The sequence below is a fragment of the Zingiber officinale genome, chromosome 3A (assembly GCF_018446385.1).
Source record: "Zingiber officinale cultivar Zhangliang chromosome 3A, Zo_v1.1, whole genome shotgun sequence".
Classification (NCBI taxonomy): domain Eukaryota; kingdom Viridiplantae; phylum Streptophyta; class Magnoliopsida; order Zingiberales; family Zingiberaceae; genus Zingiber; species Zingiber officinale.
The window spans coordinates 49,468,065-49,478,890 of NC_055990.1; positions in this window are offsets into that span (position 1 = coordinate 49,468,065).

A 10,826-nucleotide genomic window follows, 5' to 3' on the forward strand; every position below is an offset into this window, starting at 1 on the left:
GCGAGCATGCTCTTGCCTTGATATTCCACACTCCCGAGCCTCCGGCTGGGTTATAAAAGAGCATGCTCTCGCACCTTTAATTTATGGACTTCCAAATTCCTATACAAATTCCTCCGACTAAGGTAGCCGCCCTAATTATGCCGCTCGGCATTGTTATTTTGTCTGTCTATCAATTATGAAGAATTACCCTGGGGGTTATATCATAAATATATTGAGGGGTTATAATTGTCCGACCTAGTCATACCGCTCAGTGTTAGCATTTTGTCTAGCATATTATGCAATCCAGAGATCCCCTCTAAGATAATTTATTTACTCAATCTGATTATTTTGCTCAGCGTTATTATCCTGTCCAACTCATTATTCAGACTAATAAATATTTCATGAAGAAGTTATATAGGAGTTAGTTTACAAGAAGTATTAGTGGTTCTCAAGATATACAAGAAAATAGGTGCAATTCAACAATACACATCTTAACATTTAATTTATGTTCCTTTCAACAGTTACACACCATGAAAATGGAACTTGAAAAATACTAATCGAACTTGGTCATGTTAGAGTATATACTGAAAGCCTAAGCTTTTGTAAACATTTATTATGAATAAAGAATCACATTTGGTCAAATTATCTACATTTGTTTGCAGTTGTTCAATTAATTTATATTGTAGATAACATAGTATGTGGTGTCACATACAGAAGATAATGTTATCAGTACCTTATAAATTATAAACAGTAGCTCACGACCAAAATGGAAAGGAACAAACCATTGGAAGGTCGTAGTGTAATTAGGAATTAGTTTATCTTAACTATATAATTACACTAGTACACTTAGAGTGTATTGAGTAGGACCATTTGAGGTTGTTTCTTTTATACTGACTTTATAAAGGAACAAATACCTCAGTTATTATAGAAGTGTGTGCTCTTAATCCTAATATAATAACAAGCACATATATTTGATATTTATTTCTTTAATTTATCAATGGGTGAGATTTAGTTCGATGAATCAATAAGCCCGATAAGTTGGGAAATGATATCACTTATAGTGTGTGTTGTTGATTATAGAAGGAAACTGTGTCCTACTAATCTAGGTTGATAATGTCCCCAAGATGAGCTCATAAAGATTGTCATGTTAAACTCTGCAGGTGGACTTAGTCCGACATGACGATAAGGTTGAGTGGTAATATTCTTGGATTAAGATATTAATTAAATGAGTTGTCAGTAACTCACTTAATTAGTGGACATTCGACATCTTAAATACAGGGAGACTAACACACTCATAATAAGAAGGAGCCCAAAAATATAATTTGGGATTGGTGCGGTAGTTCAATAATAGTTCTTTAGTGGAATGAATTATTATTGATAAAATTAAGTTGTGTGTTCGGGGCGAACACGGGATGCTTAATTTATCGGGAGACCAAAACCAATTCCTCCTCTCGGTCCTATCGTAGCCTCTTAATTATAGAGTACTATACCCACCTATACCCACCTTCTATACCCACCTAAAGGGGGCCGGCCAAGCTAGCTTGGGGATCAAGCTAGGGTCGGCCTAAGCATGGTTTATGGGTGGCCGACCTTAGCTTGAACCCAAGCTAAAGGGGGCCGACCCTAATGAAATTAAAAATAATTTTTAATTTTATTTTTTTTATGTGGAAGATATAATTTATTGGAGAGAATTAAAATTAAAATATCTCTTCTACAAAAGATTAAGAAAAAAGAGATTAGATCTCTTTCCTTATTTGTAGATAGAAAGATATTTTATTTTTTCTCTGAAAATTATTCACATGTTGAAAAATTAAAATTATAGAAATTTCTTTTTATCAACCATGAAGGGATTTTTGAAGAGAAATTTTATTTTTTAAAATTTTCGGAAACAAATTAGGAAGTTTTAATTTGTTGATTGAAACTCTCCTAATTTGTCCTTTTGATTGTGGCCGGCCATTGTATGGATAAAGAGGAAGTTTTATTTAATTCTTCCCAATTAATTCATGTCAAGGAAAGTTAAGGAAATTTTATTATAATTAAATTTCCTTATTTGCCAAACCTAAGGAATATAAAAGAGGGGGTTGGGGTGCCTTCAAGAGACACAACTTCTATTATTCTTCTCCCTCTTTTCTTCCTTGGTGTGGTCGGCCCCTTCAAGCTTTCTCTTCTCCTTGTTGTGGCCGAACCTCTTCTTCCTTTTGGAGATCAAGTTGTGGCCGGATACAAGCTTGGAGAAGAAGGAGAGAAAGCTTATATCCCTTTGGAGCATTGGTAGTGTTTTCTCTTCATCCTTGGAGGTGTACTTGAGTTGGCCGAATCTTACAAGGAGGAGAAGAAGGTGTTTTGGTGGTTTCTCATCTCAGAAGATCGTTGCCCACACAACGCCCGAGGTTAGAAGAGGAATACGGTAGAAGATCAAGAGGTTTTTCTAAAAGGTATAACTAGTATTTTTCCTTTCCGCATCATACTAGTTATTTTAGGAAATAATACCAAATACAAGAGGCATTCGATTTTAGTGTTTCGAATTTGCTTTCGATGTAGTGTTCTTTTGTTTGTTCTTTTCCTTGTGATTTGATTGTTCTTTTCAGTTGATCCAAAGTTATTTTAGGAAATTAAATATTAGCTTTCCTTAAAAGGTTTTGTCTAGTCGGTGGTGGTTGCTCCCATATCCAAGAAGGCCATGTGCCTCGCCACGTCAGTACTGGGAACCAATTATGGAAATTAATATTTAATGGAATTAGTAACTTAGGTGATTTGGATCGAACGTGTTAAGTTCCGCAGGAGATCCAAGTCAAAACCTAAAAGAACATATAGATTAAATTTTGGATCAAACGTGTTAAGTTCCGCAGGCGATCCAAGTTTAATTTAAAAGAACACATGGTAGCTAGGAAAAGGTTCGGACCTTTGTACAAAATTTTTGTACAGTGGAACCATTAGGTTTTCCGAGTAGCAACCAACAGGTCAAGAGGTCCTTCGGAAGATCTTTGAGAAGTCGATGACAATCTATGGCTTGTCGAGGAGGTTTGGCCGATAGATAGCCGCCCTCTCGCAATTGTTTTGCAACTTCTCCGGCTGCATGGGAGAGCGTTCTCGAAATCCGCTTAGCAAATTTTTTACCAAACTCAGGGGACTCAAAATGAGCCCTTCGTCTAACTTCAAAACGCTCATCCTCCCTAGCTTTGTACATTTCTATTTCGATCTTTGTAGAGTCTAACTCAGCTTGTAGCAACTTTAGCTAGGCTTCTTGCTCATCCAATTTCCTATGTTGTTCTAGTATCACTAAGTATAATAGCAATTACTGGGTATGTAACAAATTATACGGAGGGATGTGAGTGATGTAGATGGGATCTATCCCTCCTATATGATGGGAGTGACATCATTATTCTTGATAGAGTGAGATCACTAAGCGCATGACCATGCCCAAATGAGTCAATATGAGATATTGAGCTCATTTGATTAGAGTGAGTCTACTTGGAGTTCAAGATATAGATTGATTAGAGGATGATACGATCTATGCCTCAAATTGATTAATCTAGATGTCAAGGATAGAAGGACATTGTCACATATTGTGAGAGTCATAATTAGTAGTCACAAAGGTGATGTTGGATCTCAACATTCTTGTAACTTGGGTAGTAATGATGTGTTGCTAGATACCGCTCATTACTTATGTTTCTAAATGGGTTTAGGAACATTGCCAACGTTACAAGAACCTATAGGGTCACACACAAAGGGCAATTAGATGGAGATTAAGTTCATATGATGGACCAAGAGGATTAGGTTCATGTGATGAACCAAATTGGATTAAGAGTAATCCAAATTAGACTAATTGAGTTGGACTCAATTTGATTCATGTTTCTAATGAGTCTAATTAGATTATGATTCATTGAATCAATTTAATTCAATGAATATAGATTTATTAAATTAAATTGGTTCGAATCAAATGGTTAGATTTGATCAACCATGGGAGATAAGAGGTCAAGTTTGACTTGATTTGAGAAGGGAAGATGAAGGGTCAAGTTTGACTTGACCAAATGCCACCTCATTGTGACATGGCATGGGGTCGGCCAATGATGGTGTTCCACATCATCAAGGCTTCTTTACTTGGTCAAGATTGACTTGACCAAGTGCCACCTCATGAGGGAGACCAAGAGCCATGACTCTTGGTATCCCATGGAGGTTTAAAACCCTCTAAATGTGGCCGGCCACATAATGGTGCTTGAATAGCATTGTGTGCTCATTTAATCTATCTTCTTCCTTCCTCTCTTCTTCTCTTCTCTCCCTCTCCTCCTTGGCCGAGACTTATTGGGGTGCTAGCACACTCTAAGGTTTCCTCTCCATCTCTTGTTCGTGTGGATACTTCTAGAGGTGTGTACACTTGAACACACTTGAGATCCGACGGACCTTGGACGAGCGAGATTTGCGAAGGGCTTCGCTTCAAAGGTATACTTCCCTTTTTCATGTAGATCTAGTGTAGATCTAGGATAAAACATATACATGATTTATTTTATATGTCTTCGCACGGATCCGTGGCAAGACTTCGGTGTTTCCACAACGTAAAAAGTGATTTTTACGGCCCGAAAGTCCTAACATGTTCATCTACTCACGCTGACACCGTGGACCCTTTTGATTGTCCACATGCCTTCACCAAAGATTTGGCTAACGAGCTATTTAGCTTTAGTATCCTGTAGGAGGATGAGGCAGTAGCCCCTAACCTTTGTTGAGAGGATAATCCGTAGGATTGTTTGAAGTACTAGTGGGGTCAGTCAAAGAGTTAGGCCTTGAAGGAGGAGTGCCAGAAGCCCTTGGCGACACTGAACGAATGGACTAAGGAGGTTCAAGTAAATTGCCCCGACCAGCTCAAGATCCTATGCGACTGCAGAGCGCGCGGGTGTAGGACCGGATGACCCTGTAACCAATGTTTGCTCAGGACTCTCTAAGGTGATAGAAAGAGCGCCTAAAGCCTACTGCGATGTCGGCCAAGCAAGTAAAGTCTCTGGCACTCCCTATGGCCTTAGAAGACTTAAGTATAGGGTCTGTCGGCTCCTGCTTAGGGCCCCTTTGGTGGTTGGTGATATGGGCTGCTCGGCGCTCCGGGACAGCGGCTGGCTCAGGGATCACTTCCCTCCTCCACGTTGCCTAGGCTTCCTCGACGTTAATGTACTCCGTAGCCCGTTCGAGCAAATGATCGAAATCTCTCGGGGGCGGAAGAATTCACCCTCTAAAAGTCCTTGGGAGAATGAACTTACAAGGATTTCTGGAATGACTGATGGGACTTCCATAGCCACTTGGTTAAACCTCTTAATATAGGCCCGCAATGATTCCTTATGCCCTTGCTTAACTGCGAACAAATTGACATTTGTCTTCTGATGACGGCGGCTGCTTGCGAAGTGTTGTAGGAATGTCGTTTGGAAGTCTTTGAAACTACATATGGATCTGATCGGTAGTCGCCTGAACCACCTTTGTTCCGATCCGGAGAGCGTAGTGAGGAAAACTTAGCATTTGACTCCGTCGGTGTATTGATGGAGCGTGGCCACGTCAAATTTGATAAGATGGTCCTCGGGGTCGGTCACCCCCGTGTATTCTCCGATCATCAACGGCGCATAATGTCACGACAACTAGTTGTCCAAGATCTCCTGAGAGAACTGCCTATTTATCCGCTCGGGAGAACCGTCGAACCTAGGCGGTTTACCCTCTCACTCATCTTGAATGAGAGCATCTTCCAATGAGGACCCTTGTGCTCTATGCGCTCGGCTTCATTCCTCTAATAGGGTGCGAAACAACACTCGATGATACGAGATCAGCGCATTTAGTGCATCTTCATATGTGTCGATCAACTTGTTGTTTGGCTTGCGAGCGACGGGGTTTTCCGTTGGGCATCTGTGATTAGTTGGCTCGCCCGTCGTCGACGCCGCAGGGTCGTTTGCTTGGCAATCGGCTACTGCCTACTGTTGCTCCAACATCTTTACGGTTCGTGCTTGTATCAGCATCTCCAAGTCCTCTTGCGATAGCGTTACCATGGTGAGTCGTCCAGTGTCTTCCATCTTCGCGCTTCGGCTACATGTAGATTCCCACAGACGACGCCAAATATGATCTTGTCCAATGAAAAGACAAGCCAAAAAGTATCTCTGACACCTTTCTTAAAGCAAGCATGCATATCTCTGATGTGACAGACTATAAGCTTTCAAAGTACCATTTGTCTACGGAACATGCTTCCTTGTTAGTGGCACAAACCCCTGAAAGAATATGACAAGATACGTAGCTAGGTTCCATTGCAGGCTAAGCGGCATTCGCTCGGCTAGGATGCTCCCGCTCGGCCCTCTTCCTTGTCAGAGGGTTGCCTCTGCCTGGACGGGCATGTCTCCCGCTCGGCGTGACCACGGTCGGGAAATACACTGCTTGCGTGTCTCTTAACTTGGTGTTGACCACTCGGTCATACCTGGTTCGCTCGGTCATTTAATCCACCTAGCCACTCCTGATCCGCTCGACCATGGCTGGTCTGTGCAGTCCTCCCGACCACTCCTGATCCGCTCGACCATGACTAGTCCGTGTGGTCTGCCCGGCCATACTCGGTTTGCCTGGCTGTCTTGGCATCTTACTTGACTTTGCTTGACTGTGACCACCACGTTAATTAATCTTTCTTACTTTGACCTATCTTTAATGGGATCCCTCGTCATTACCGGATCAGTAGCATATGACTCATCTTATGGTGTTAAAGGTATCTGGGGTCTGGTTGAAGATTACTTGTGTTTTGAAACCTTTTGTCTAACACCTGCCATGATATCCATCCATTTCATTCCTAGATGGTTGACTCGTTGACTTTCCTGTGTGGGTAATAAACATAAATATGTTGTGAACTCTTAACGTCTGCAAAGCTCTTTCCATAAAGCCACACAATAGTATCTATCAGGGGTAAGGATATTTGAAAAGTGAAATGCTATCGTTGGTAGCAAAACCCTTTGGATGCTGATGGCTGACCAATAGAGGTGCACCTCTCTATGCTATTATTTAGATCTTCGTGCATTATTGTATACGCCGGAGTGCATACTTGATTGATCATTTTCCTATTTCGTCATTATTTAATGTGAAAGAGTTTAATGTTATTGGCAACTATGAGGCTTACGTGTCAATACAACTATTATTTTCATGATTTACTCTGCTAAACTGTTCAATGAAATACTTTGATTTTTTGATCAATAAGTAGGGAGACCCTGCAAGAAAATAGACAATAATGTTCTCTGATTTACTAAGGCCTGAATGGTGCTGTTTGCCATGAGAATCCACTAAACAAAAGCTTGTTTCTACAAAGGCAAGACACCTTGGAATTACCAATTTCAAAATACATTCTTGATTTTCAGTACTATGCTCAACCATTCCTCGTATATTTGAGATTCATTTAGAAGATGCATGTCAAATCTTGAAGGGAAGTGAGGTTTAAGATTTTAGTATGGTGCTTCTTATAAGAAGAAGAATAGGGAGTGAGTAAGAAATAAAATTTATTGTTCATTGATATTTATCCTAAGGATAATATAATATATAATGTTCAAAAAGTACTTGGTCAATTAACCAATTAATAAATAACAGAATTATTCTAAGAATAATTCTGAAAATTATTCTAATAACTATAACAGAATTATTAGAATAATCCAAATAATAATTTAATTTGATATGATGATTTGATCTGGTCAATTCTGGTAATTTTCTTTTATCTCTTTTACTCCCGACAAACTTAACGGGAGATCTTTGACGTTGAATTTGCTTGTTAATTTATTGAAATATTGTCTGGATAATGGCTTAGTAAAGATATCAGCAATTTGATCTTCAACATAAATATAAGATACAGATAACTGCAGAGTTGCCACACGTTCACAAACAAAATGAAAATCAATTTCCATATGTTTTGTACGAGCATGAAAGATTGGATTTGCTGTGAGATATGTTGCTCCAATATTATCGCATCAAATTTTTGGTACAATATTTGATGCAAGATGAAGTTCAGAGAGAAGTGATTGAAGTCAAATAATTTATGATGTTGTATTTGCTATAGCTTTATATTCTGCCTCTGTGCTTGAACGAGATATTGAAGGTTGCTTTTTCGAATTCCATGAGATAAGATTTCATCCAAGAAATATTCCATATCCACTAGTAGAGCTTCTATCTTCAAGAGAACTTGCCCAATCCGCATCACTATATGCATGTAAATCTCGAGACGATTGACGATATAAAAGAAGACCATGTAGAATAGTACCTTTGAGATATCGAAGTATTCTTTTTTACATTATCCCAATTTTATTCAGTTGGAGCATGCATGAATTGACAAGCACAATTTACCGCAAAAGTAATATCAGGGCGTGTCACGCCCCCAGAGGAGTCCCTGTCCGAGAAAATTTCGGCAGCATCTCCCTTGTATGGTGGACAATCTGAAACTTTTCTACATCTCATATACCTCAGCCACAGACGGCTGGAATAATAACAGTAAATAAAATCAATCACCACGCAGTTTATATATGTATTCAGCCTCTGGCTGTCACAACCACGCAGTTAAGATAATTAAACAGAAAGATAATACTCTGACTCGAAATCAACCCTACTCAACTACACTCGTAAAGCCCAAATCCGATTTTTCTTACCTCTTCTGCCGTCCAGGCAGGCATGTAGTAGTATAAAATCGAAGACAAATTCATCAACGAGACAAATTATATAATATCTAAGTATTCAACATCCAAATCCAAATATAGTCAAGTGAGAATCAAAAACAATACAAACGATAGCAAATAGCTGGAGGTCTGCAGGGGACTAGCAACTGGAACTCCCTCCTGACAGCATCAACATGAAAATAACAACAATGGAGGCGGGGTGAGTCCAACACTCAGCAGGTACAGTTGATATGCAAAGTCAAGAAATAACACCTAGCACTAATCATGCGTACAGTCTCCTGATAAAGATAAAGGTAATTACAAACCGAAGAAGACAAGAGAGAATCTGTACTAACCAGGACCCGGTAAAAGGACAAACAGTCCGAAAGGTATAGAAGACCTGTATGCATGTCAATCAAGGTATCCAAGCAATGTGCAGCATATAAGTGTAACAAACACAAACACAAACAATAAATGCATCATGCATATGATGCCAATGTCATGGTCACCCCTGACGCCAGTCAGCCGACTCACAACAACAGTGGGACCGAGTGGGTAGGGCTGTGACAACCGTGCACTCTGCATCACTACTCCTGATGAGTGACCGAAGTGGACGGGATGCTGTCGGAGTACATACATACTCCTACCCCAAATCATAAATGGGGGAGCGCAATGCTCTCATCTCCCGGTACGCTATGACGGGGAGGGATCTCTAACGTGCTACACGCTGCGTCACACTACCCATGAGCGGACCAACGGAGCACCGGAAGAGCCAAACTGACGTGCTACCACGCTGTGTCCCGCTACCCATGAGCGTCACAACTGGCAAAGTGCTCGACAATAAAGGAGCAATCAATCACTCAGCATGCAATCATACGAATGGTGCATGTCACTAAACATGGTAATATACTAAACCAATCTCTGGACATATCATAATGTGCACCAAAGCGAATGAATCATATCAAGGTATCTGATCATATAAGGTATCAAACCTAGGTCTTGACATGGTAAAATATGGTTATATCACTACCCATGAGCATGTGGAATCAGTTACATATCCATACAAGATGTAAACAAACAATCAATCAACAGGTAGCATGTATTGGGCAGTGATTAACCGAAACAAGTAAGAAACACAATTAATGCACCTTGTTAATTTAATTACTAAGCATATCAAAGACAATAAGTCAAAAGTACCCGCCTCCGATAAAATAGAAAGGTCCAGTCCGACTCCGAGATACTCGTCTCGCGTCACAGTCCTGTGTCAAACAATAAATCTTTTTATTTAGCTACACTTCTCGTAAATAGCTAAATACAATCTCTAATCCTAAAATTAGAGTAAAACCCTAATCGAATATAACTCAAGTTAACTAGAGTTAGTTTCCTTAACCTTAACCATTCTACTATTCGATTTCAATTGAAACCTACACACGATTCCAAATTAACATATAATGCCAACACAACTAGCAAACATCAACAACAAAGTCCAAAACCCTAAATCTTACCTCAAACTCACAGCCAGATAGTTCCTACCGGAGAAGGATTGTTTTGCTGCTATAAACAAAACAAGCAACCCAAATCAGTATATTCCCTTCCAAATCAAGTTCCTAAACTAAACTAAGATAGGTCATCAAAGCTTGTATCAAGAATTCATTACCCAATTGACCTCCTCCTCCGGTTGTAACCCACTGTGGCTGGCAACAGCGTCACCTGCAGTGGTCGGCCAGTGATCACAATCCACAACGTAGATCAGAGCAGAAATGGGGAAAAACTAGGGCACGACACTGGTGAGGAAGATCCCTGCGATCGCCGGCTGCTCAAGCAAGGAATAGGCGGTGGTCGGCAGTGGCGTCGGAGCCGACTAGGGCACTCGAGATGGAGTAAAACTCGGCTCTGATGTGAGGTGATCGGAGATAGGGCTCGGGGTGGCCTGCTGTGGTGGCGGCGCGAGATGCTAGGGCACAGGGACGGCGTCACTGGAGTCGGGGCAGAGGCTAGAGTCGGGTCCTCGCCTGCGTTGGCTCGAGAGTCGCCGGCGCTGTCCCGTGCGACGGCGTCACTGTCGAGTAGAGAAGGCGGCTCGGCAAAGACCCGAGAGAGAAGAGGGCTCGGCAGAAGTCGGCAGCGTTGAGATGCTCCGCGAGTGGTTTGTGCCGTCAAAGGAAGAGGAGAAGCGGAAGGAGAAGAACCGCCGAGTGGCCGGCGGTTAGGGCT